Source organism: Myodes glareolus, chromosome 8 (assembly GCF_982192425.1).
Source record: "Myodes glareolus chromosome 8, mMyoGla1.1, whole genome shotgun sequence".
In the NCBI taxonomy this organism is placed as follows: Eukaryota; Metazoa; Chordata; class Mammalia; order Rodentia; family Cricetidae; genus Myodes; species Myodes glareolus.
The window spans coordinates 33,389,699-33,410,221 of NC_142033.1; the positions used below are offsets into that span (position 1 = coordinate 33,389,699).

Sequence of the window (20,523 nt, forward strand, 5' to 3'; positions counted from 1 at the left end):
AGGGTCTCCCTGTGAGCAGGTGTGAGATCTCAGCCAGAAGAGCTGGGCAGTCTACCCAAGGCGGCTAAGGTGACGCAGCTAGGACGCTGCAGCTTTCAAGCTCAGACAGTCCGGCTCCAGAACGTGCAACTCAGAACGCATGTCCCACCTCTCAATAGACCACACTGTCTAGCTCCCCAGGGCAAAGGGCCCTTTATCTCCCCTTTTAATCTTTTCTTCAGCTCAGGGGTTGGAAGAGATATATATTTGGAATGGAATGTGTGAAATGCAAGGATGAAAAGCGCAGATTAGGAAAAAGGTTGGAGACTCTCCCTCTCCCTCTCCCCCTCCCCCTTCCCCTCCCCTCCCCCCTCCCCTCCCCCTCCCCCTCCCTCTTCCTCTCCTCCTCCCTCTCCCCCTCTCCCCCTTCTCTGTGTGTGTCCAAATTAGAGTATTGGGCCATGTTGCTATTTCTGCTGTCCAAGGCTCACAGTATACACACTTTAACGCAGGATAGATAGTGCTGGGGAGATGGAGCAGTTAACAGAGCATTTGCCTGCAAACAGGAAGGTCTACCTAGAGAAGCTGCGAGTTCCAGGCCAGTGTGGGCCCTGGCCTCAAACAAGATGGACAGTGCTCCTGAGGGATGACATCAACATTGACTTCTCATGTCCACACACATATGTAAACATATGCAAACACACATACACGAAGTTTAGCACAGGCTTCATGAAGTGTATAATTTCCTGTATGTAACTGAAGTGCTTGCCTGGTTCTTCCTTTTGTGCTGAAATCCCAAGGTCTGAAAAGGCGGCCAGCCATTCAGAGCTGAGTCTGAGGAAAGGAATTCAATTTAATCCAACTCTTAGCCAGGCACTCAACAAGGTGCTTAAAAAGGGAAAGGTGGCATTAATCTATTTCTTGTTTTGCCATTTCGCACCCACTGTCCTGTTACATAATGCCACTCCCATTCAGAATGGAAATAATGCTTCACAAAGGGCTGGTACCCAATGACGTGGAGCACATTTGCTGAACACTGGTGGCTATGGACAAATGCCACAGCTCTGTTCAAGGGTTTAGTCATCAACAGAACCTTTGATGGCTCCATATGTCCTGCCCATGTGACAAGCAGGTATAGGCAACAGGCTCCAGCAGAGGTGTGGAAGACAGAATTCTATTTCTGGTCCTTAGGAAGCCTGTTTTCTACTGTTTGGGGCAGAAAGTTCATTCCCGGGCAAGCATGTTATCCTCAAGTGTCCTCGTCATTGTGATCCTCCACACTTGAAAGGTTACTGATTTATTTTTCAAGTATTAAAAAAAGATTAATTTATCAGAATACTATGCATTTAACTATGATGGAGTCAGTACGGCTGTTGTATTTAAATCACCATGTGCATGGTGTGCCCAGTATGCAGGTCACTGAAAACAAACAAATTTCACAGGCTGTTTGTCCTAGGGAATTTACAGTCTGAGGAAGGCACAGCTTCCATAAGGAAGACTCAGTGATAACACTGTGAGAGTGAGGAAGGGCAGCAAGTGCTACAGTGGCCATAAGGTGCTTCTTTGTGGTGCTAGAATGTGAACTGAGGGTTGGAAAGATGGCTCAGTGGTCAAGAGCAGGGGCTACTCTTTAGGGATTGGACTTTGATTCCCAGTACCGTGTTATGTTAGAGAGTTCACAACCACCTCTAAGTCCCGCTTCAGGGGTTTGACACTCCCTCCATAGACATCTGAACACGTGTGACATACAGTCACACACACACACACACACACACACACACACACACACACACATAGGCATAAATAAAAATAAGTCTTCTAAAAAAAATCAAATGGACCCCTGAAGGGCTGCTAAGGTTTGGGTGGAAGGCTGTATGTGAAGGTTGGGTGGGTGAGGCATTTTGGTCACATGTGGCAGAGATTGCATGGAAAGAGGAATTGTGCTAAATAGAGTGGGACCTTGGACCCAGCACCTATGATGTTATTCAGTTCTGGAAGGACCTGAAGGCAGACAGTTCAGAATTGAGCCCAGACACTTCCTTAGTATCCAGATACTGTTGGAAACCACAAGATTCCAACACATGGAAGAGGCCTCACCCTTCTTGAGCCAATAGGGAAGACAGATCCATTCCAAAATCTGCTAGAAGTACTAGGCATGATGGAATATGCCTTTAATCCCAGTACTCAGGAGACAGAGGCAGGCTGATCTCTGTGGATTCAAGCCAGTCTGGTCTAAATAGTGAGTTCCAGGTCAGCCAGAACTACATCTGATCCTGTCTCCAAAATAAACAAAAACAAAAGATGTCTGCTAGAACTAGAGAGTGTGAAGGACCAAATAAAGTCAGAAAAAAAACCAATGTGGCCTTGATTAGCATTATGTTTCTACAGAGACATAAAATAACATTTATTCAACACAGATAGGGTATCAATGACAGGCCAAAGAAATGATGTCACCCAAGTCTGAGAAGTTGAAGGGTGTGGTATAGCATTGTGCAAGGGTCTTATGCTGCATCATAGCAGAAAAACAGAAGCTCAAGCAGGTGAATGCATAAGAGCCCAAAGGAGAGTGCAGGCTCTCCACTTTGTACACTGCCATCAGCATTACTAATCGATCCAATGAGATAGACATTGTCTTCACTGGGGTTTAATTGACTACAGCAGCTCTTATAAACATTTAGTGGGGGTGTCTTATGCTTTCAGAAGTTTAGTTCATTATCAACATGGTGAGCCATGGTGGCTGCAGACAGACATGGTACTGGAGAAGGAGTTGAAAGCTCTACGTCTTGATCCATAGGCAACAGGAAGTGAACTACTATCACAATGAGTGTAGCTTGAGCATAGAAGATGTTAAAACCCACCCACACAATGACACACTTCCTTTCACAAAGTCACACCTACTCCAACAAAGCCATACCTCCTAACACTGCCACTCTCTTTGGGGACCATTTTCCTTCAAACCACCAAAGTATGAGTCTCTGGGGGCTGTTTCATTCAGGTCACCACAGATACCCATCCCTCATTTACTATCCATTTCTCTCTTCAAGTTTCTACCTCTTCCAAGCTCTTGATGCCATCACACTGGGAACACAATCATTAAAAGTTTCAAAATATCAGGTTAAAAAAATAAAAAAAAATTAAAAAAAGAGTTTCAAAAGGCACAATGCACAGCAGTGTTCCAGAAACTGAAGTCCCATGTGTAATCCAGAAGGAGCAAGGAGAGATGGGGTGAGAAGGGCCAAGCCTAGGCAACCACAAATCTAAAGGAAGGGACGGAGAGGAGGAACACTAAAGAACTGTATATATTTCAGCAGACTGTATCTGCAAGCTAAATTCTGTGTAAAATTTGCCCAGATAGGAAGTAGACATGGAAATAGGATGGACCCAGAGGCCAGTACAAGTTCAGGCAATATCTGTGCCATGCCAGTCCTTAAGTTAGGAACAGACAGGCTGGAACAAACAGCTCACAGAAGGGAGATTTCTGAATTACATGGCGAGAGAGAGCACATTCATCCAGGCTCTCCTTGATTGACTTGCTCATTCCATCTTTTATTCTTTCCTGTGCTCATCTATTCATAACATCACCAAGTTGCCCAGTCCCAGGTGCCCTCATTTGCCCTGTTTCCTGTATAAAGAGCTACTCCGGTGCATTAGATGGAACAGACATGAGCAGGACTTTAGGAGCTGTGCTTCAGAATGGCCCAGAGTACATGCCGTATGCTCGAGGTACTGTCGGGATACAGTTGAATATAGGTCCAGTGCAGTCCAAGGCTGAGGGACAGCCAGCAGACAAAGTGGGGAGGTGGAAGAGTAGAGAAAAACCAAAGAAAGAAGATGTGCATGCACAAGGTCCCCCATATTGGCAGCTACCAGGAACCTGGCCAGCTCTTCCGGGTACAGCTCATCTCCATCCCTCAGCCCAGAACAGACATGATACAGACATGGTGAACAGAGCAGGGTGTTGACATATTGGCAGGGAGCTAGAAACTGAAGCATTCTTAGAGACAGAGAGTGGGCTCACAAAGCACTCTATAAACTCCCCGAGTGGGTAAGATGCCATGCATGAGACAAGTTTGTCCCTTTTGGAGACAAGGGGACATCTGAAGCGGCTAAGATTCAGAACTCCGTGGAGGAGGGGTATGTAAATAAGTTGCTGTGCTCCCTCTAGAAGGCTGGAAGTGGAGGATAATTTCAAAACTGGGACGGCACCTTCCTCTTGCCCTCATTCAACACTTACTCGAGTGAGAAAGGTGAAATCAGTGAAAATTTATAGACTACCTTGTCCCAATTTCTGCACTATCTTGTAGTTTCTTTCTCATCGCATACATGATTTATGGGATACAATCTAACAGCTACAACCCTGACACCCAGTGAGCATAGGATGCTTTGGGGAAGTCAACATTAACATCACATCAGTGGCTGTATGCTGTCGGGCTGTCCATGAGGTCACAGCAGATGTCTGACGGCTTAAGCATATGAATGGAAGCTTCCAGAGAAAAGCTGATTGGAGGCCCTCTGCTCACTGCTGTCCCTCACTCCGACTTAAGTCTCTAAATCCTCGGTCACTATTGGAGGTGGTGCCAGGCACAGAGTCAGCCTTTGATGCTGGGCACTAAAGCATGGAGCCGTTCGCTAAGTGAGAAGGCTGACTGGAGCTTTTTTCCTTTGACCAAGTAGACAAATGGATTCCTAGGCAAGACAAGAACAGAACCTCTTTTCAATTGAAATACGATACTTCTGGGGGTGGGATGGGAGTGACAGACACCTAATTAGAGTTGACTTAAGGATCAAGATGGTGAATCTGTGGGCTTGTTTAATGGGAAAAATTATACGAATATTTGTTGGGTTCGGACATTGACATCCACATATCCAGAGACCTTGAGCCTGCTCATTTCTTCTCTTGTCTTTTTCTCTGGTCACATTATTTCCATGGAAGCTCCAGAATTGTATCAACCTCAAAGGTGCAATCCCCAGCCCAAAGAGAAGGCAAACCCCCCTTTCCCAGTCATTCCACCAAAAGTTCCTGAATTAAGTCTGGTTAGCCCTGCTTGAGTGGTAAGTGCATTCCCAAACTGAGTCAACTCTCTTGGCCAAAAGGATAGAAAACTTCTGTTAACTGGGCCTAGGTCACATGCCCAGTCTTGGAGCAGAGAAGGGGAGGGCTACTCTACTGAGGCACTTGGAGTAAGAATGAGAGCAAAACAGATATAAATGGGAAATGGATGTCAGGCAAGTAAAAGAGCAGATCCCCAATGTATATCCCCTGCACATGTAGATGATTCTGTATTTTAACATGTGGTCCCCAAAAGGTAGAGCCTTGCTGGAAGAAGTAAGCCATGAGCTACATATGGTAGAACATAGATAAAAATATGGGTTAACTGAAAATGTAATAGTTAGCAAGTAACAAGCCTGAGCTATTGGTTAAGACTTTATAATTACTATTAAGCCCCCGTGTTGGTTATTTAGGAACCATAAGGTGGGAAAGAAAAATCCACCTACACTTTATAGTCCAGATCAGCATCCTTGTGGTCTTTGCTTCTTGTTCCCAGGGATGGGAGAAGACAATGAGTCCAAACTCCAACACCCTTTCGCCACCATGATAGACTGTATCCCCTCAAACCGTGAGCACAGATAAATCCTTCCTTGGTTTACTTTTGTTTCTGCAACTAGAAAAGTAACTGAAACATTTAATAATCTCTTTGTGGGACAGGGCTGAGCTCGGAATGTTGAAATACAGCAGGGTACCTAGTACTAGAGGATTTAGGGATTCTCTTTACTTTTCATGTTCATATTTACTGTGTTTTTCTGGAAGAGAGGGAAGCAATGGAATTTAGCAGGCATTCCTTAAGGGTTTGCACTTGCAATGCCTGCGCACAACACTTTCTGGAGAGGTAAAGTAGGGTGGAGGTGATTGTGCCTTTAGGTCTCAACTCCACCTCTACCATATGCTTCTCATATGAGCTTTGCATCAGCTTATTTTCCCGAGATTCTGTTTTCCTCTTGGAGAGACAAAAATACCTCCATGAATGTGGAAGCTATGAATACTGGGAATGATGAGAAAGCCTTGATTTCCAGCCATCACTACGTGCATCTGAGACAAACACAACGTCCCTGGAGTACTTGGTGCTTGTCGCTTCCTGTACCTGATAGTTGGTGAGCAGTCCCTGCTGTTCATAATGACTCGGCAACCTCCAGCTGGTCATCTTTAATTGCAGGGATCCATCCAATGATCAGCCTTCCCAGACATTTGATTTCTACATGGTGGCATCCATTGTGGTGCCACTTGCAGATTTATAAACCAAGAATAATCTCTGTGTTGTGCAAAGCAGCACATAAACAAAGCAAAAGGAATCAGCAAGGCAATTTCTTTTTTGTGCGAGAACCAAAACTAGGCTAGCAAGCACACCTTGCTAGCAGGCAGTTCACCTGATGACAACGACTGTTTCTTTGCCCCATTGACTGGGTTCTTCACAGTCTTTCCAGATTGGCTAGTTTTAAAAGAAATGAAGGAAAGGGTAAAGGGTTGACTGTTCTGGGTTATCAAGTTCAGGAAGAGGGAGTTTTGTGTAAACAAAAGTTTTGCAAGGTTGGGGAGGTTTATAGAATTCAGTCCTTGAGTGTAAGTAACTTCAATCAAAAAACAAAGCACATGTCTCAACGTGTTATCACAGAACGGAGGTAACCACAATCAAGATCCTAAAGTTGCCTTGTTTAGGCTCCAGGTCAAGGGACTGGCGAAACATTCTCCCATTCTTTCCCACCAGTCCCGTACTGTAGCAGCAACTCTTCTAGGTCACGGCAAAGCGCCATGACCAAAGCAACTTACAGAAGAAAGTGTTGCTTCGGACGTATGTTTCCAGGCCGTTAGAATCCATGACAGATGAACAAAGGCCTGGCGGCTGGAGCAGCAGCTGAGAGTTCACAAGAAGAGAGATCAATCTTAAAATGGCATAAGTCTTTAAAGTTGCAAAGCCTGCTTCTGGTGACATAATTCTTCCAACAAGGCCACACCTCCTGAGCCTGCCCAAACAGTGCTGCCAACTGGGGACCTAGTGTTCACACGCCTGTGACTGTCTGTGGGGGCTATTTCTCATTCAAACGGCCACACACACGCGCATACCATCTCTTGCATTTAGGATTTATGCCTCTCTGACTGCGCATGCCTTAGCTTGCCTACTCTGGAATGTCTATTTCACACTCAACACTAAGCCTTTGTTTTTGTTTTTGATCATTTTCTAGGGTTCAGTTTCACTACAATTGATTCTTTCTAAGCCAATCTCAATTCCCAATGCGGATTATAATATAAATGACAGACTGAGGCAACTTTATTAAAATTTATTAAACTTTTTATAAAGAGGAAACATCTACAAATTCTAGGGAAAGAAAATATTAACCCACAACCACACTGTCATGCTTAGGTTACTGATCCCTTCACTAAAGTAATAGTGTTAAGATTAAGGGGTAAGAGGGTGGGATTCTGGGATGTAGCTCAGCAGGGAGAATATTTGTCTAGCATGGAGGAAACCCTGGGTTTAATCTCCAGCACTACATAAAACCAGGCATGGTGGCTCAAACCTATAGCTCCATTATTTGGGAGGTGGAGGCAGGAGGATCAGAAGTTCAAGATCATCTTCAGAAACATGAGGAGTTCAATGCCAGCCTGGGGATAGGAGGTAGAGGTGGGAAGGAGTCAAAAGAACAACTGCATTCTTATTCACAGATTCACTAAAAATATCCCCAGGACAAGGGCTCCATACTTGGCCATGGGCGGGAACCCCGGGGTCACCACATAGAAGTAGGAAACCAGACTGTTGACATGAATGAACGAGACTATTTGTGGCAGACACCACTACCTGCCTGATACAACAGCCGACCAGCTCCCTGGTCTTGATGCACACCAGCTCAAGCGAGTTCTCACTTCCTAGTCTCAAATCCCAAGAAGTAGCTGAAAACATGTTTCTAGCTAACAAAACAGAGCAAGTAACCACGCGCTTGGGGATCTAGAGCCGGTGGCCCGCTAAGAGAGGAAGTCTGTGTAGGTGTAGCAAGGCGAGGAGGAAGGTGGGCATGGTGGGAAGCTGTGGCAGTTCTCACCCAATGGCTTTGTTCACTGGGCCAGCAGCTGAGCTGGGGACAGGAAAGGGCTTTAGGGACACACCCTGAGGCCATGAGGCCTGTTCACACTGACAGGAGAGTCGTCAAGAGCAGGGTAGGGTTTGTGTCCTCTTCATCAGCCTACAGGCCTACACAGAAAGGGACGAATAACTTTGAGTTCTCTCCGGAAAGCATTCTGCAGAGGAAGATAGATAAACAGGTGGAAGTTCTTCTCAAAGAAGAGATTCTAGACTCGGCTTATGGTCCTTGAAATCACAGGGTTGGGTCAGAAGGAGAACTAGTCTTGATGGCCTTTACCTGCCAGGGCTGAAGGATGAGTTGGAAAAACCGAAAGGCATTACGGTGGGGGAGGAGGTGTGAAGTTTAGTCTAAATAGGGATGCAGATGTTGACTGCGGTTATGATGTGGATTATCATAATGGTTATCAGATTATGAGGAGACTACAAAGGCCCAGTAGACGACGGAGACCAAAAAGTCAGCTACTTGAACTGAGATAGCAGACCTAAGGCCAGAACCACCAACATTCTACCCCTCTATCCCTCTGCCCCTGCCCACTGGAGCCACCTAAGCCTCACATCTTACTGTCGTCTGAAGGCATAAGTCACAAAACAATCCCACACCAGTTTGGAATTATAATTAATACAAGGGCTATTTATTTAAGGGAAAAAACTTACAGATCACTGTCCTAGACAACAGCCCTTGGCCATGCCCAAGTGGGCTGGTATCTTAAAGGCTATTTGCTGAAGGAGCGGAAGGAGAGGAAGGAGCTTCGGCAGACCCTCTTCCTTCCCATCCCTAGGGGCACACTCCGTGCAGGAAATCTCAAGGAAACCAGAGAAGTCAGACAAGCAAGGCAGAAGAGTCACTTGAAATGGTGACTTCCGGGCCTAGTAATGAGACTAGCGGCTGTCTGGCTGTGCGGGACTGTGATCTGAGACTGAGCGCCTGTGGTCCCTTCCCTTTGCCTGGTCCGAGGAAAGTCCCAGTGGAGGTAAAAGAGAAAGGTTACAAGGTCAATGTTTGAAAGCCCTGCAAGATGCTATGTTTATGTCAAGATTTCACACTGTCCAGACAGGGCTGGACAGACCACTCATTACTGTTAGACACAGCTTCGCACGGCAGTCTTGATGTGGATGTCTAAGCCTGTGGTCAGGGTGGATGCCACAGTGTGGTCCAGACCTGGCCCCGTTTACATGTCATGTCACAGCCCCAAGCGTGGCTCCTGTTCCAGAAATGCTATCTGGTGCACGCTTCACCTTAGCGGGGGTGGTTCACACCAATAATCACAGTATTAGAAAGCCGAGGCCAGAGGATGGGGAGTTCTAGATCAGACTGGCTATACGGCAAGAACCTAGCTCAAAACAAAACACAATACACAAAACCTTTCTGGAGTTCGGTTTCCGGGTTTGAAGAAGGGGGTCGTTATAACATTTACTACTTCTTAAGGTAAGCGAGCTGATGAACTGATGAACGTTTAACGTGAATACTGATGGGATAGTCTTCAGCTGCTGTTGTTTGCTTTGTTCGGGAATAGAATAATGCTAGGGATATGGGAGGATCTCAAGAAACAGCTGACAAATTAAAGTTAGTTATCCTCAGACTGAGGAGATAACTACGCTAAGCGGTACAGTGGGCACTGTATTCGAAAAAAGGGAGGGAACCTGAGGCTGGGAGGAGAAGTACCAGGAGATGGGTGAGGAGCTGGAAAGGTCTGAATGGAGGTGGACTGGACCTGAAGACCTTATATCCGTGTATAACTAAATATTAAATAAAATACCTTAGGAAACTGGAACGTGGGTAACAGCATCCTAAAGTTGTTCTCTGACCTCTGTGCGTGTGCGCATTCACGCATGCACGTACATAAATGTAATTCAATAAATACATTAGTATCATCACTGCAGTTACAAGGTATACTGAGATTCCATCCAAAGCCCACTCTGTTTGTGCAACACCTAGAAAGAACTACTTTGTCCGACCCGTCTTTGTTTCTGGCCAGCTGAACCGGCAAGTACATGTTGAGGGGCAGAAATAGAAGGATCAACCCACGCAGGCTTCCCAGAGCCTGTGGACTACAAATGCTACCACCTACTCCAGACCAGACGCTGCTAATGGCTTTTGTTCATCTGCCAAACTCTTCTGCCTGCCTGTCCTCCTTTGGGGAGAGAGCTCAGACATGACTGAGGCCTCTGGAAGCCAGAACATACGAGAAGCTGGAAGCCTCGGAAGGCGAGCAAGGAGGTGGCGACCGAAGGGGACATTTCTCGGGGATCCTGCACAACCCCAGAGGTATTTTGATTTCTCTGGGCCCCAGTTGCCTCTTCAATTACAGCCCTGGCCTTCAGACTGCCTGCACTTCCTTCCCTCCAGAGGAATCGTTGCAGAGAAAGCTCACAGGAGTCAAAACAAGCCGGATGATATGAAAACCATATGTAAACTTGGCAGGGTTGCCTTTAGCCTAATGGGCCTCCCAGACATTGCCGGCCTACAGACACTGGCCTTTTGTGAGGCTGGAGACCTGGCTCCCTCCCTCTCCCATTCTGTGAAGACAAAATGAAAAAAAATGGGGGGGGGAGGAGACAAGGAAGGTAGCCAGCCCTTTTCCCGTCAGCCGTGTGTTTCCACGGGCTCAGGACTGAGTGGCATTAGACACCGTGAGGGCATGCATCTGGCCTCTGCTGCCAGCGCGTTGCCAGGGCCATCATTTCCACCACTTGGTCTGCATGGCATGCCTTACTCCCATTTCAGAGGTGCAGTCACCGAGACTGATGGAGGTCAAGCAGCCTGTGTGGCACTACTGATAAGTGGTATTTCTGGCAGTGAGACTTCAAATGGAAGAGGATATAAATGAATATCTTGATCTTTATTTTTGCAAAGCTGCCTCCCAGTTGACCTTTGGATCATTTCAAACAAAATTTAGCAACATTCAAAACTTTGCCTGTAGGCTTAGTTTCCCGTTATAGAGAGAAATTGAGACATAATTCTCTCTTTGTGACATTGCTGGAATGTTGGATAATATTGTAGCATGCCATTGTGGTTTCTACCTGAAATTACTATAGGTCAAGGCCCGTTGGGTGTGGAAGATGACTATATTCCAGAATGATCATCTCTGTGACGCTAAAAGTTAACATTTTTATAGAGTAGCTTTCAAAAAAAGAAGCCCAGTGTGGTGATGGTGCATGCCTTTAATCCCAGCACTTGGGAGGCAGAGGTAGGTGGATCTCTGTGAGTTCAAGGGCAGCCTGGTCTACGGAGTAGTGAAACCCTGTCTTGAAAAAACAAAATTAATCATCATTATCATCATCATCATCATCATCATCATAATAAATAAAAAAATCAGATGAATGATATATACTACCTGTGTGTTTTTGGAAACACTGAAAAAAAATAGAAAAAGCATGCTCAATAGGCAAATGCTTCTACCAACTAGCCTGTGTCTGCGACCTATGCATTGAAACTTACCTGCTTGGAATGGTTTCTAAAAATGCCCAAGGATACTTGAATGGCATATGCAAATTCAATAAGCTTGAGCAATCTCCCACGGACTCAAGTGTGCTGAGATGAGTTCCTTTCTCCTGGACTTCAGGGATCCTGTCTGGACTCAGTCTGCTACAAGATGCTTCATGGTTCACTTCTGTGCTCTGAAGCAGCTGTCCGCTGATGAGTCCTGAGAGGAGGGCTCTCCCACTTGCAGAGGGCTCCGTGAAACATTAGTATCCCTTAGATAAAAGTGTGGCAGATGGGGGAAGGCAGCCCAGGGGGCAGGGAGCAAAGTCCCCTCATAGACTGTAACAAGAGTCAATGAGTCACTTGGTCCACGGAGACTGTGCTCCTGGGATTGGTGGGGCACAACATTTTCTTTATGTTTTGATTTATAGTAGATCTTGTCAGTGTGGACCATTGTGAGACAGTCTTCCCTTATGAGGGAAATACATTTCCAGACCCTTAGAACTCAACCACAGAGTAGTAATAGACCCTATATTTACTATGTTTTTCCTATATACTTGTGTCCAGATAAAGTCTAATCTATAAATTGTGCATAGCAGGAGATTAATGTCAACAGCTAACAATAAAATTAAATTGTTACAACATATTATGATAAATGTAATAAAATGCATGAAATATCTATTTGGGGGACTTTTTTCATTTAATGTTTTCAGACTGAAGCTGACCGTGGGAAACGGAAACTGTGGAAATGAGAACGTCAGATGGGGTAGCAAATGTATCATATGCGTGCACTACTCTTTCCGAATACGCTGTCTTTAAACACGCTGGCCTGATTCCAAATGGTGTGGCGTGAGGGCAGGCCACAAAACATGGGGCAAGAGGTAGGAACAGAAAAATTTCTGTAACCGGTGACCAGACTCCCCAACTCCTCTGACAGTCTTTGAGTCCTATTATTTTGCTGCTCATTTTTTAAAAAATATACAAACTAACATTTCCTTTAAACCTCTTTGATATGGCTTTGCAACCATTGATAGATATAGCCAAACACAGACAGAAACCAAGCAATAATCGGTCCCATCTTCAATCGATGGATGGACTAGAACCATCTCCACCCCATTTTCCACACCAGATTAAGGCAGTACATTGCGTTGTCTAAATGTTATCCTCTCCAAAGTCACCAGACCCATAAACGCAGGTCGGCTCTCTGACCATACAGCCACAAAGCCCATAGTACTCTATTTCCATTCAGAGCAGAGCTAACTGCCTCGTGAGCAGAGGGCTCCTCTTGAGAGAATGAAATTCAAGCGGAGGAATATCCAAACGTGATTTTAAGAGAATCGAGTTGATCCAGGAGCTGATAGCATTTCCAGAGCCAAGTCTCAGAAGGGCCGCGGAGCAATAGAAACATTTCAATGGCATCGGTGGAGGATGTGGCTTGTCAGGGCAGATTTGCTAACAGGAAAGGGAGCAGAGGCCGGTCTTGTCTAGACGTCTGATTAGTGGGGGACTGCAGGATTAGGAGAGTGTGCAGTTTTCTGGCGGCCGTTCTAAGGAGGCCGGGCTTTCCGCGAAGAGGCCTAGATGAGAGTAACATTTGTTTTCACTGAAATCTCTGACTGGCCCTGATCCTGCTTGGGGGGCACATACCCTGCCAGACCCAGCGACAAAAACGCACTGCGCCGCCGTTTTTGCATAAATGAATGACACGTGGATTTTGGATCTGCTTCATTTAAGGTGTGAGGTTTCTGCTCATTTGCAAGATTTTTAATAATAAAGTTTTCTAAAAAAAAAAAATTTTTTTTAAGAAATTTAACGAGTGATGGACCCTGAGGGTCGTGGCCTCAGAGATGGAAGTGTCCCTAGGGATACAGCAGCTCTGGGCCGGTCCTTCCCTTCTCTGCTCCTCCCATTTCAGGCCCAGCTTGCACCATGAGCCGCTCATCCTCCAGTTTAGAAAATTCGCTTTATTGTTGGGACAGTTCACCTGTGTCTCCTCAGCCCACCTAGGGCTTTCCGGAAAGGCGCGTTACTTCAGGGATGGAAGCCACGACTGGGGGAGGGGCGGAAGCAAACCTTCTTGCTAGGGTGGCCCTAAAGGAAGGTGAGCTTGGAGTAGGGGACTCCGAGGGCTCTGGTAATGGGTGGGATGACAGGCCGTCGGTGAAAGGAAATGAGCTCAGAATCTGAAACATGAGGTTCTTGGAGAAAATCCTCTCTCAAACCTCTCCACGTCACTCTATCTGCTGAGACCCTTGTGGTCCATGCCGTCAGCCAGGGCTGCCGGCAGCCTTAGGCTGCATATTTTTGCCATGACCTAAGACAGGAATCAGCCAGACACTGTCTGTTAGGAAGTCACAGCCCAGCTCAGTCACAGCAACAAGCCACCAGCAAAGGCAGTGGTTGGGCGTGAAAAACGCAAAGGGTGATTACAGTTATCCAAGGCCAGCTAGTGAAGCCCAGCATACTGTATTCAAAACAGGGAATCCAGTCCCGGGACTGTGACCCGGTGATGGAAGAGCTGGGACAACAAGATGGTGGGGCAAGCTGGAACGGGTAACATTAGTAACCGCCACTAACGCAAGGCTGGAGAGACAAAGGAGGAAATGGTCCAACCAAGTCTCAGGCCATTCAAAGCTGGGAGGGTGGGGAACACGCCGGCCTGTGTTTTTCTCCTTTTGCCCCACCCTCCAACCTTTGCCCCACCCTCCAGTGACCAGACAACAGTTCTCATTGGCTGAGTCCCGTAGGTAGACCCAAGTGGCTGCTCCTAGGAAGAACCTAGGAAATGAGGGGCGAGGTGGGGGTGTCTGTCTGTGTGCCTGCCTGGACAAGCTGAAGCAAGTGAGTAAGAGAGACGAGCCCACGTGTTCTAGAAAACTGTCTCCTAGCACCCCACGCTCATTCCTCAACGACAACAGGAGTCACAACGCAGGATGAACTCTGCTTCAAATGACAATTTGTTTAAAGTTTCTTTTGCGGTCCCCAATTACCCCTTAGCCCTGAAAACTCTAGCTTCCACGAGGGCAGGGGTGTAGTCTGCTCATTTATTGACGATTCTTTAGGACTGTTTGTTTAAAGGACTGGGGGCGGAACTCAACTTGCCCAGTGTGTGCCAAGCCCCGAGTTCCATCCCCGGCCCAGTGTGAAAAGAAGAATGTGGACATAGGTAGAAATATTTGTGGAAAATAATCGATTACAGGGGCCCGGGATGGCTCAGTGGGCAAACCCTTGCCGTGCAAGTGTGAGGATTCGAGTTTGAATTCCCAGAACCTATATAAAAAGCCAGGAGTGGCCACAATCTTTTCTAATTCTAATGTTACGGGTATGTGGAGCCTGGGCCAGGAGTTTCCAGGCTCTTAGCCTCTTCTTCAAGGAACGGAAACAAAGACTCACACCGGTTTGCAAAAGTAGCAAAGGAACTGTTCAAAGCTAAGCTATCTAACAGTACGCGCTGCTAGAGAACAGTGGACCACATGGCCGAAGATGCCTGCACCCCAGTCATTCATGGAGCTCAAGAGAAGGAGTCCGGTTACTAGGGGACATAGTAAGAATGGTTGTCTGTGTTTGTTTATTTGATTTTTTTTAGCATTTTATTGGGGGAGGGGAGTCGGGAAAGGGGGCACTGGCCTCTGGAGACAGGAGAGGTGGAAGACGGAGAGAGCTGCTTAAACGCTTTTTTTCTTGTTATGTCTGTGTTGATTGATAGATTATATGAAATTATATGATCCTTTATTTGCTAGGCACACTTTTCCCCATAATGCATCTGATTTTTAAATAAGAGAGCAAATAGGAGAGCCCTCCTAAAATTGCACTTGAGGATATGATTTTCTCTTACTGACCATGCACCCCAAACCAGTTCAGGAAAGATCAGCCCTCCAGCCCTCTGATCAGGATATACTGAAAACTTGTTTGAATAGAAATCATCTAAGTTTGGTTGTCCTTCAGGGAAAGAGAGATTTATCCCACTGTTCAGAGGAGAGTGTGGGTGCAGTCCGATGCAGGGGCAGTTAACAGGTTGCTAGGTGCGTTGTTCTGAAAGAGGTGTGTGCACAGCCCAAGCCAAGTGGAGTCCTGAGTTGCTAAGCTATTCCCTACGCTCCAGGTTCATTGAGACTCAATGCCCTGCTTTAAGGGAATAAGTTGGAGAGCGATAGAGCAGGTCACCTGACCTTCTCTGGCCTACACAGGCATACACATGAGTGCTTAGACCCACATACTTACATGCATGTACACAACACACACACAGGAAAAAACTGGATAACTGTGTACTGCCCTTCTTGCCAGTGACTGATTCTTAGAGTGAGGCATCTTGGGGTTTAGATCGAGGGAGGACAAGAGATAAGCCAGGTCTTCGATGAGCTATGTTTCATGCAGCATCTTATACTATGTTTCATAGTAGCATCTTAGAACTTAAACAGGCTTTACCTGACAGCCAGGGTAGGATTCTGCCCCTTGAAAAAAATAGGAAACTCTTTTTTCAACTACGAAATGATGCATTAATGTTAGGGATTGTGGTAGTGGTTATTATCCTTTCTTCTGATGATGCTCGTCTTCTGCATCTTGGGGCTCCTGCTTTCCCATCACCTGTTTACATTTGGGCACAGGCAAAATTTCCAGACGACAGTGTAAGCTGCTGAATTACAGGAAGAAAAAAGTGAAGATGACTAAGAGTCACACAGAGGAGAGAAAAGACATCAAGAGGCAGCTGATGAATCCTCGGGAAAGAGGGAGCAGAATAAGGGGGCAGGCCAGAGAGGGACAGTGGGGAGACCTGAGGACAGCTGGTTAGGAGCCAGCAAACGGCAGTTGGAACTCGCCTGGATGGCAACTAGTGAGTAAGTAACTATAGTAGACAAACCCAACAGTTCAGCATCTGTTTCTTGCTTATGAATGGAAATGTCTAGCCAGGACAACCCTGTAAAGCAGACAATATTGTTTTCTATTTTAATTGAAGAAAACTAGTAGCGCTCTCTCTCCCTCTCTCTCTCTCTCTCTCTCTCTCTCTTTCTGTGTGTGTGTGTGTGTGTGTGCGTGCCCAGCTAATTTCTGAGTTCCTTTGGGGGAATGTGGGGAATATTGGGGTTCTAAGACAGACCCCGATGAACATCTATTTTACAGCCCTATCCACATAAAATAGGAATGACCTAGATAGCAAAAAGAAATTGGGGGATTAAGGGCATATATCATAAAAGCGAAGGCACTGTCCACTGCCCTTCTTTGGACCGCTCCTCCTGAGGAGCAAGCTGTCCTATCTAAGGATAGGCTCTGGCTGACAGCCAGCAGCGATGTGCCAGCCATGTGGATGAAGCTTAAAGCATAATCGGCTGGAGAAGATGAAGGAGAGGCTGAAGCAGCAAGGAGTCCAGTCAAGCCTTCAGGTGACCCTCTACTGTGAGCAGTCTGTGACCTCACAGGAGACTCGAGCCCAGGAACATTCAGCCAAGCTGTTCCAAGTCCCTGAGCCACGGAAACCATCAGATAAGAATTCAATTTCTTCTTAAGAAACTAAGTTTTGGCGCATTTTGTTATAGAGAAATAGAGAACTACCAGGAGTTACTGTTCTTCTCCTGGCTCATGTGACCCGCGCTGAGCCAATCAAAGGGAGAATGCCCCATCTTGTCCGTCCCAGACGCGGCTCCGAGGTCTGGTGAAGCCTAAATGCTGCTGTTCTCAGTGAGGACTGCTACCTGCCTGTGTTGGAGTCTAGTGTTCCTGGATCCCCGGAAGTGGAAACGCAGCAAGCATCCTTCAGTAAGGTTCCCTTCCCTGAAGCACACATTTGGATTAGACCCACCAGCGAGTAGCTTCGTGGTCCTGGGAAAGCTGTTGAAGGTGCTTGTCCCCTTCTTTCCTCCTCCGAGGAAGTCTGACTTGGCAGGGTGCGTGAGGTCATAGCCACCAAGTCCTCCCAGAGAAGTTGAGTTTAGCGTTTACAATGCAATATTAAGAGTTGGCTGTTATTGGCAGGTGGTAGTGGCGCCCACCTTTAATCCAGCACTCGGAAGGCAGAGGCAGGCGGATCTGTGAGTTGGAGGCCAGCCTGGTCTAGAGAGTGAGTTCCAGGACAGGCTCCAAAGTCAAACAGATAACAAACTATGTCTCAAAAAAAAAAAAAAAAAAAAAAAAAAAAAAAAAAAAAAAAAAAGTTGGCTCTTATTGAGTGACAGCCTGCGTGCAGAGGTCAGAAGAGAACTTTGGGAGTCTGCTCTCTCCCTCCTCTGTGGGTCCCAGTGCTGGAGCTCAGGTACAACATTATGCAGCAAGTCCATCTACATGAGCCATCTCACCAGCCCTCAGTAACCCACAGGATTGGGCTCTGTCTGCGTGCGGATTGACCCCACATATCCATTCCCAGATCACTCCTGGATGAAGGTGGTCCAGCCCTGCTGGAGGCAGCCCAAAGGTACACAGGGAACTTTGGGCAAAGCCAGCCTTGAATATGAGTCAGGCAATAGTTCTCTTTTTGGTGCCTTTCCCTGCCTGTGGCCAGCCCTGTCTCTGTCATACACACGGATCTCAGCACCAGCGGGGAAGAACAGCCTCCTGGTGCATTAGCTCCTTTACTCTTCCTTGTTTGTACATCAAATACAAATAGAGCCAGAGTCCTCAGCTCATCTTACCACCTCACTGAGCAGGAAACCGACCTTCGATGCTCCCCTGCCTTTCAGTCTCTGGAGTGTGCGCAGAAGGGACTATGATTTCCCAAATAGGCAGTGCTTCTGGGTCAGGGGCAATTCACCAAGGAAGTGGGGCATTTGGGGGGTAGATAGTGGACAGTCACAGAAATTGGAGTGGGCATGCTGCCTGGAAAAAAAGGTCACCAGCCACATCTACCTTGGGAGGACAGGGTCTAGCCTGCTGGCAGAAAATGTTTTGGTTAGAGTGGCCAGGGAGACCTCATTGGGGCTGGGACTCACAAAACATACATGCACATAACATAAACCTTATTTTTTGTCCTAGGGGTAAGAGAGCAAGGAGGCTGGTGTGGACAGGCTGTGGAGTTTTCCAGGAAGCAGAGGTGACATCAGCAGTGCGAAGGTGGAGATGCTGTAACTCGCATAGGCACTTCTAGGCCGAGCTGCGAAGAAGCCGGGGGAAGGGTCCAAGCAGAGAGCTGGCATAGCCATAATCCCGCTTCGGTTGTGCGTGTGTGTTCGTGCTAGCTGCCACGTCACTGTAGACCAACACGGTCTTGGAGCCCAAAAGTGGGTGTGAGCAGTCAGTGCCATGACGAGGAAATGACCCAGATGCCGGAAAGATGGTGACGATTGAATCCACCAGATTTTCTGAGTGTCTAATGTTGAGTATGAGAGAAAGAAGTCATGGACAGCTCTCCTGTGGGTGACCAGAAACCGGAGGTGTGGGGGTGCTTGGATGTCTCACTTGGATCTGCTAAACTCGGCACACCAAATGAGCATCCGAGAGAGATGCCAAGGGCATCTGAACATAAGTGTGGGATAATAGACGGGTTCCACTTGAGCATCTGAGAACATGCAGTGAGTGGGTAGAGACTATAAAAAGAGAGGATTCAGTGGAGCATAGCTGGGCCTGGACCCACCCACTAGCCGTGGAGCCATCTTCCTATTGGTCTGTCCCGATCCTCTGAGGTGCTTCACTCAAACCACAGTGCCTTTTCTGCCTCTGATGCCAAGATGGAGCCCAATTCTGCAGGAGCACGCTCAGGAGGCCACTGCCATTGACAACAGACAAGGTCACACAATGGAAGGCCACATGGCACAGCCAGAAGTAGAATGGTGGCAGTGGGAACTGGCCTTTGCTTCTTCTGCCGTGTTCTCTCCAAGGAAGATGGCGACCCAGATCCTGGGAGAGCTGTCCAGAACTCTCTGAACACCCTATGCTGCTGGCGTCTGTGGGTGTAATTTCAAGAAAACCATCACGTTTCATTAACTTATTCCAGGAAACGGGACAAGCACAAGCGCCCACACTTCTGAGAAGGAGCATCTGAGAATCCAGCACTAGCAGGGGCTTGCTTAGCGTTGAATTTCTTGTACCAATTGATGTTTGGGAAGGGCTGGGTACATCTTGTCAACATGGGGGGCAGGTGCTCATGAGCAGCTCGCAGGGGACATTGAGTGCCCTGGCTGAGCCAATGTGGGAAGATGAAAGTAGAGAGAAAGGGAGGGGAACAAGAGTCCTGGCCTAAGGGCCAGGAGCAGACGCCACTGTGGCACATGGAGGACCCCAGGCAGGGTACGCATTGGCCCTAGATTTGGGAGCTGTATTTAGCTTCTAGTAAAATAATTCGACCTGTGGTACCTTCAGTGGAAGATTTATTCTCCCAATTCTCCCCAAAGAATTCAGAGTATCTCTACAAACTCACCAGGGAACTAAGCTCCTTTTAGTTCTCTGATCTGCAGTCTTAATTTCTTTCTTTTAGCTCCCAAAGCTGCCTCATGAACCAATGTGGCTGTCAGGAGCTCTGCCCACTACATGCACATTCTGGGAAACAGGAAAGCGGTGTAAAGGAAATGCAGAAGAGGTTCACGCCCTTCATCCTCGGAGAGTTTCCTAAGAAGCCCATATTTCTGTGATACAAGCTCCATCACACAGCCACATCTATTTACAGAGAAGGGTGGGCAAACACGGAGGTGCCGAGCTAGCTGAGAGAAGTGAGGGAGTGGGGACTATCAGAGGCAACATGGGCTCCATGTTACCGTCCTGAACAAGTCTGCTCTGATCCTAAACCTCCATGCCCTAGAAAAAAGAAATGCCTTGTACAGCCATGTGCTTACTACCTTCTGTTACTCAAATGTTCCCACATAAGCGTCGGAAGATCGCCCCTTATTTTCTTTAACTGGAGGTTGCCCATGCTCCTCTAGATACACCCTCACCCATGTTCAAGCAAATAATCCTAATTAAACTCAGCATGCCACAAAAGGAAGAAAAGAAAAAAGACACGAAAGTGTGAGAGGGCTTGTTGGGGAGAGGTGGGGCTTCATCCGAAGTCAGAGGGGATAAAAGCGGGTA

The 20,523-nt window shown here is 47.0% G+C and overlaps 1 long non-coding RNA gene across 1 annotated transcript in view; it reads left to right on the plus strand.

Moving 5' to 3' along the window:
* Positions 1-20,262, plus strand: part of LOC148121149 (uncharacterized) — a 29,938-nt gene extending 9,676 nt beyond the window's left edge. The window contains exon 3 of the long non-coding RNA XR_015738555.1: positions 18,496-20,262. This is a non-coding gene — a long non-coding RNA (uncharacterized LOC148121149). The remainder of the gene's footprint in view (positions 1-18,495) is intronic.
* The last annotated feature ends 261 nt before the right edge of the window (positions 20,263-20,523 follow it).